Source organism: Octopus sinensis, linkage group LG18 (genome assembly GCF_006345805.1).
Source record: "Octopus sinensis linkage group LG18, ASM634580v1, whole genome shotgun sequence".
Lineage (NCBI taxonomy): Eukaryota > Metazoa > Mollusca > Cephalopoda > Octopoda > Octopodidae > Octopus > Octopus sinensis.
In genome coordinates this window covers 17,988,298-17,996,429 of record NC_043014.1, presented here as the reverse complement: position 1 = coordinate 17,996,429, position 8,132 = coordinate 17,988,298, and the positions used below count along the sequence as shown (strand labels likewise).

Genomic DNA, 8,132 nt, shown 5'->3' with positions numbered 1-8,132 from the left:
TCACATCCCAATATATATCACTATTTAAGAACATTCACCATGAGTTGATAAACTAAATGTCTTCTTTGCATACGAAAATTGATTGCGTTCATGTTATTCTCTGTTCATTGGTTTCAATCACACCGTTTTAAATGTTTGTGTTCGAACGCTTGTATGTGGTTTCATTAGTGTTTTTTTGTGCGTGTACGTGTATATTTTTTGCTGGTTACATTTAGTGTAGGTCCCCATTAATGGATGGGGAAAATATGTGCATGTATATGTATACAACATAAATATATCTGTATGTGTGTGTGAGTTTATGTGTGTGCGCGCGCGTGTGTTGTGTGAGCGCATATGTGTGTGGGTATATGTGCATTATATAAATTTCTTCATAGATATGAGAAAATATATATATACGCACACGCACACACACACACACACACATATATAAAGATAGATAAGAAGGTAGGTTTTTATAGGTATATTAAGCAGTTGGTAGATTCATGTTGTTTGGTAGCAGGGTGTGTTTATTGGACTCCCATCCATCCATCCTGGTTAGAATTTTGTAGCAGTTGGTAGATTCATGTTGTTTGGTGGCAGAATGTGTCCAACAGACACACTCTACCGCCAAACAACATGAATCTACATGAAGATCTTAAACTAACGGAGACAACACTTGAATATCACCTGAGGAAACACACCTGAATAACGTTATGCAAACAGTTTCCTAATCAAATACCTGTACTTTTGGAGAACCACATTAGGTGGAAACAACTGTAGTGATTAAAAAAATAACTGTTCAACCTTACTCCTTCTGGCTGACTCCAATTTCTTCAATTTTATGCTAGAGGAAAGTATTGAGTAATTCTGAGGGTGGACGAGCTCTATACTCTACTCTGCCACGTTCCTAACCGAATATACTATATACATATGTGTGTGTGTGTGTGTGTGTGTGTGTGTGTGTGTGTGTGTGTGTGTGTGATGCAAGACACAGCAGAAATGTGGACAACTGAAATGAATTTAGATATTTAAAAGTATCACTGCAGGTGAAATACGAATGTAAACACATATTTTCGATGCTATATGTGGAAAACTAAAGAGCGTGTCTCTAGTGACGCGTTTCATGGTTTGTTAACTACTCCTCATAGTAAATATTTCCTTCTTCCCTCTCCAAACATCAGCATAGATCAGCTACTCTAAAATCAGTCATAAATTGATACTAGCAGCCTGGTGGATAGATTAATTTACGTATTGCGTGTTTGTGCTTTTGATGGCTCCTTACACATACACTGCACTCATTTACAATTCATACATACATACACACACACACACATGCTCACACATACACACATTCTCTTCGCATTCTTATCCAACTACACATACACTCCTCTGTTCCTGCTGTTGAACTGTATGAAAGAATGATGGCCACCTCGGTTTGTACATGCTTGAATCATTCATGAATTACACAAGACAGTATCAAAAGTGCCAAACAACCCGCAGCACGTCTTCCTACGATAAATAAATCAACGAAAGAACTCGAAAAATTTGCTCTACGGTAGGAGCGGGTTAAAGCTGGAATGTTATAAGACAAAAAAATTCTTTCATGTCTTCGGAAGGCGTTTGATCGCCTCCTCCTCCTCCACCTTCAATATTTCAATATGATTTTTACGTGTTGTTTTCTTTTTCTAGTTAATTGTTCTTCGTTTTCTCCTATTGTATGTTTTCTGCTTACACACTACAATCTTTACCAAGATGTCTCAAGTGTAGTCACCCGCAATCAACAGATATATATATATATATATATATTCACACACACACACACACACACACACATACACACATAAAAAAACACGCATGCAAGGACACACAAACATGTACATGCACACACACACATACACACATATATACAGGGGGGTCCTAACCACTAAGTCTAATGGTTAAAGTATTGGACTCACTCTCATAACGTTATGAGTTCAATTCCTGGACCAAATGACGCATTCTTCTCTTGAGCAAAACGCTTCATTCTACATTGCACACGTTGCCTCTCATAGTAACGTCCCATGCGACAAGAAATATGAGATTGGGTATGAATGGAAGTGATGATGGCGGGGATGTAGAAAGAAATAGAAGAAACGCATATAAAGAAGTAGAAGACCGCATATAAAAGGACAACATAAAGCTGACTGTCCCCCACAAGAGCAGCGTCCTGCTAATATCTTAAGTGGTTATTTACAATCTTAGTATGATCACAATATCTTCTTTGCGGAAGAAGATTATGCATTTAAAATAAGTATCTAGTTATTCTGAATTTTAAATTTGCATTATTTTTATATATGCCAATGTGACTGATTCTGTTACTGTCTCTACCTATACTTTTCTTCTTCCTAACAGAAAATCCACTACCCCTAATATGTGTGTGTGATTTTGCTTTTATCTCTCTCCGCATATATACAACTACTATATATTGGATTTCTCTATTGTAAGCATGAATGATGAAGTTGCGTGATCTGGGAGTTAGAAAGTGAGGCCGGACTTTTCTTTTCTTTTCTCGCTGGTCCAGTCCACTCACACATAACTGAATACTAATAGCTGCCGAGAGTTAACACCCTGTCTAGTGATAAGCTATATATATATATATATCCTCTGCCCCTTAAATAAGTCAGAAACACAGAATATTTCCTTCCTGATGGGCTTGTAACTACGAGGTATAATTTTTAGCCATGTATTGACAACAGGCGGTGGATTGACAAATTCATTAGAGCGTCGAACAAAATGCCCTGCACTTGTTCTTGGTCTTTACGTTCTGAGTTGAACTACTGCCGAGAATAGCTTTGCATTTCATCCTCTTGAGGATCAATAAATAGTACAAACCAAGTAGTGGGGTAGATGTAATCCATTTATATTCTCCCCTCAAGTTACATGTCCTTGTTCCTGAGTTAGAAATTAAACAATGAATTAACAGAATCACTAGAGCATTCATCAAAACACCTTGTAATATTTGCTCTGCCAATTTTTATCTTCTGAGATCGTATTACACCGAGAGTATCTTTATCTTTCATCCTTCCGCGCTCTTCGCCACTACGCCATATACCCACGGGCATATGGCGTAGTGGTTAAGAGTGCGGGCTACTAACCCCAAGATTCCGAGCTCGATTCCAAGCAGTGACCTGAATAATAATAATAATAATAATAATAATAATAATATTGATGGCATGAACTGCTCTCTCACTCAATAATAATAATAATAATAATACTCAGTAACAAAACAGGCAAAGGAATATCTAAGTGAATCCCGAATACAACAAATTTCGAAATTAGACACAAGAAACAAGCACAGAAAAAGCTAAGCACATGAAAACTCGTGCTAAAACTGCTGCCTTAGATATTCTGAATGATAAATGGCAAGAAAAACTTTTCAATGGCAAATACCCAAAGAGAGTGAATAATGCAGATGTTGATAAAGCCCTGACACATCAATAGCTATGGCCTCTGGCTTAAAATCTGAAACAGAAGGGTTTATCATAGCAGCTCAAGATCAATGCCTACCTACAAGGAACTACCAGGTCAACATATTCAAGAACGGCAGTAGCCCAACATGTCGTGTATGTCAACAACAAAATGAAACCATTGATCATGTTGTCTCCAAGTGCAGTCTTCTTGCACCTACAGAGTATATCAACAGGCATGACAGAGCTGCACAATATATTCACTGGATAATTTGCAAAAGCCTGGACTTGCCCCGTGATAAAAACTGGTGGGAACACAAACCACCTCCAGTGCTTGAAAATGACCACATCTCACTCCTTTGGAACTTCACCATTCAAACTGAGAGAAAGATAGACGCGAATAGGCCAGATATCATAGTAAAAGACTTCAGACAAAAAACATGCCACCTCATTGATATGACTGTCCCAATTAATATAAACGTATCTGTCAAAACCTACCAGAAACTGAGCAAATATAAAGATCTGGAAATAGAAATCAGCAAAATGTGGAACCTGAAGACTAAAACAATACCTGTTGTCATAGGTGCCCTGGGAGTGATAGCAAAAGGGGCTGATTGCTACCTAACTCAGATACCAGGAAACCCCAAAATGGCAGAAATCCAAAAGATAGTGCTCATGGGAACTGCTCATATCCTACGCAAAATACTTTCTATGTAATCTCAAGTTTTAAAACAAACATAATTTTCGTATGGCTTTTTAGGCATTCACTAGTACAACACTAAGTACAAAACCAAATATATGGCACCCTACGCATAACACCAACAGGAACTTCCAAATTGTTGTCTCTTGAGGTCTCTGGGTGAAACTTGGAGTCAGCTTGTGCAAATGTAAAGCAAAAGTCAAACATAGAATAATAATGATAATAACAACAACATCGAAAAATACCTTAGGAATGAGAACCGAGGTTCGAAATTTCCCCAAGACACCTGATGAAGGCTAGAGGGTGTATCAGCCGAAACGTTGAGTTAACAACAAACAAGATGAGGACAAATATCCGTCAGTTGTAAATAAAGAAAACTATGTACATAATTCCTCATCTCTTAAATCTTGAACTGCATTATTATTATTACTGGAATTGTCCACACCAAACATACTATTTGTGAGCTGCCGAGGTTTGAAAAACAAAATGTCAGGTTAACCAATGAAGCTTGTTTCATTGTTTGTGGTAACATTTGAAGTGATTATTTTACATTTCGAAATGAATATACGTTATGCCGACGTACATGCTTATTCTCTCTCTCTCTCTCTCTCCTCTCTCTCTCTCTCTCTCCTCCTCTCTCTCTCTCTCTCTCTCTCTCTTCTCTCTCTCTCTCTTATCTCTCTATCTATCTCTATCTCTATCTCTCTTTCTCTCTCTCTCTCTCTCTCTCTCTCTCTCTCTCCTATCTATATTATATATATATATATATATATATATATATATTATATATATATATACATGTATATATATATATTATACATGTATTTAATATTTACCAATAAGACATCCACTGAGATGATGCTAGAAGGAGTTTTCTGGAAAGGTTGTATCAACATTTTCAATCCCACCAAAAATTTTTATCAGCTTTAAAGGAAACAAAAAAAGATAACAATGAAAGAAAATTCATTTACCCTGACAGACATATTTGCACAAACAGACATTCGCAACTTGATACTTATTAGACCCAACTCTCGTTTTATACATACATACATGCATACATATATACACACATACATATATATATATATATATATATATATATATACATACACACACGAGGGGTGCTGATAAGTCCCTGGCTTCGGGTAAAAAAAAATACAGGAGGATCAGTTAATTATGATTTCGTTCAACTTATGTATTTCCCTCTCAGATTCACACACTTGTTTCAGCAGTCCTTCAGTTCCTCTAAGCCCTGAAAAAGATCTCTGAATGTTGGACCTCCAACCAAACCTTTCGCGATATCCTTAAACCTAGTAACTATTAGGCACCCCCTCGTGCACACACACATACACACACACACACACACTTCTATTCAAATAAAATGGAAATATCTTCAACATCATCAAGTCCTCCCTAACAGATCTGAATAAAGTGGATCACCTACTAGACCATCAAAATAACCATTGGTTACTCCTCCAGACAACTCAATAGAAGATCATATACATATATTACTATAGTTAAAAAATAGAGTCATGAAAAACATCGTTTTCGTTTGCGCGAGTAATTGTCGTTATTTCACACAGCTCCGCAATGTCAGAGAATGTATAGGTAAACATTTCGATAGCAAATCTAGTAACTGTGATGAGAAATGTATCCTGCATTCCTCAACCTTGCAACAATCACATGATGTACTTCTCACAATATACCCAACAGGAGCATTTGATGTTGTGTAGATTAGTCATCAAAAGGACCTTTGAACTACCATCAGAAATGATGCGAATGAAAACACCACATACAGGGGAGTAAATTATGGATAAGATTCGAATGTAAAAGAAAACAACTATACAACATAGGCTTTAAAAACGTCGTAAGTTTTATGGTGCAGAGTGTATCGATGTTACAGCCAGAAGTGGACTAGCTTACAAACTTGGAAAGATATTATGCGAAGCGAAACTAGTCAGATTTAAGAGAAAACCGTACTAATAGCAATGATAGACTTAGCAAACTAACCCACGGGCAAGCTGTTGAATTAGAAACATATTTAGTGTATGTGGTTCTTAGAAGAATACTGCTAAAACCTTACTACAGCCTACATAGGGGAAACAGCATACAGGGTAGGTAAGAGAATCAAAGCAATTAGGATAGTGGGGAGTAAAATGAAAGGATACCAGTCTCGTACTCCACAACCATGTTCTGGGAAAAACTGAATTGGCAAACAGTGTTTGATACTAACTTTTGTATCTACATATGAGATCATGTTTTTCATATATTTTACACTGCTGACCATTATTATAATCATTAATTAGATTGACATCTAACGTAGTAATAGTGTAAATAGGTGTGAGGTGGTAAGATAAGTAGTGTTGGACCAAGAAATTTTGGTCCGTGTTGAGACCATGGTGATGAAAACTGAACTATTCTAGAGTGGACGAGGCTAGGTCCGTCTTACTCACTAAGCATTCTACATGACACTTTTCAAGAACTAACACAGTTTTATTCGGTAATAAAAGAGATATTGGGCTTGAACCATTGCTCTATCTATGCATGACAACTAGTCACTTGCTGGAGATAAAGTTCCCATATTATGACAAAACGTGTGGTATGCTCACAGACCTTCACGGACCTTCTTCGTAAACAACAAAAGAAGATTGCGTATACGTGACTCGCTCACTTAGTTATAATTCAACTATTTATAACGTACACACACGATACTTAAAAAAAATTAATTTTGGAAAACATCATTGTCATAATTCGATTCGAAATTTAACTACTTGTTTTCGACGAGCAGAAAAAGAAATGAGTTACATACATTGAAAATTCTTTCTGTTAATCTCTAAAACTATGTGTGATTCCAACTGACATTTTATGACTTCTTTCTCACTCACTAAATATCTTATTTAAAATTAAGACAATTACATAGATATTATAAATATTAATCGCTTGTCTTTTATTTAATTATTCTCTTCAAAAACATGCTGTCCATGAGCATTGGACTAGCAGAAAACAATAGTTTTAAAATGTATGAATAACATAAAATCTTGAGTCACATATAATGATAATTCCTTTAAAATATGAAACCAAAATTTCCATATACTGTCTTCGCTTACACAGAAATCAGTTGAACCAGTATCTAAACCGCTTACATGCATACACAAACAGTAAATTGACAGAAGATGAGTGTGGGGAAGTATCTGAGTTGCACCCCTAGCATGAAATTAACACACGTCTGTTTGTCCATGCTCTACCTGCATCAGCAAATAGGACTCAAAGGCAGTTATCACACTTAAGGAGTTTGATGATGGTTTCGTCTTTGCTTCTAGAACATCACTTAATAATTCAACCTTACGCGACTTGTTGACATCAGCACATTGGTAAGCTCACTTAAAAACATCCACGACACTGTTAGTGCCTGTAGAGTCCCCCTGTTCGTATATTTTCAACCAGTCAACTATCAAACACCATTTTGAAAGTGCCATCTACAAGTTAACTCTGAAGCATCAAGCCCTACTGGTTATGGATTCACAAACGATGATGATAAGTCGGACACTGGATAAGCACTATACTCGAATCAGTTGTAGCCATGGAACTGGAAACATGCAATTATTGCATTGATGCATATTGCCAAGCAACAAACCAAGCCAAATGATCTGACAGGCATAGCGGTGCGCAGGTTACAGTACTGTAGTATCGAAAACATGAGTGTGTATTTGTGAGCATGCGGAGGTGCGTGCTTCGTGTACCTGATGTTCCTAGATAAAACAGGATTAAAACAAATTAAGACAAAATTTGAGGGAAAACGCGTGGAAGAATCTCAGCACGGCTTGTAGGAGGAAGAATCTCAACACGACTTGAATAAGGTCTCATCTTATAAAATTATATAAAACACTAAACGTGTTACTATAAAACATTGAAAAATGTCCTGAACATCACTTTGAACCAGGATATGCACCAACATCAAAAATGCGATATGCGATACATTTTAATAGATTATAACTTCATGAACGCCA

The 8,132-nt window shown here is 36.7% G+C and overlaps 1 long non-coding RNA gene across 1 annotated transcript; it reads left to right on the top strand.

Moving 5' to 3' along the window:
- Positions 1-283: 283 nt before the first annotated feature.
- LOC118766822 lies at positions 284-5,334 on the top strand. The gene is made up of 3 exons (XR_005002732.1): positions 284-294; positions 1,890-1,893; positions 5,245-5,334. It is a non-coding gene; the product is annotated as an uncharacterized LOC118766822 (long non-coding RNA).
- The last annotated feature ends 2,798 nt before the right edge of the window (positions 5,335-8,132 follow it).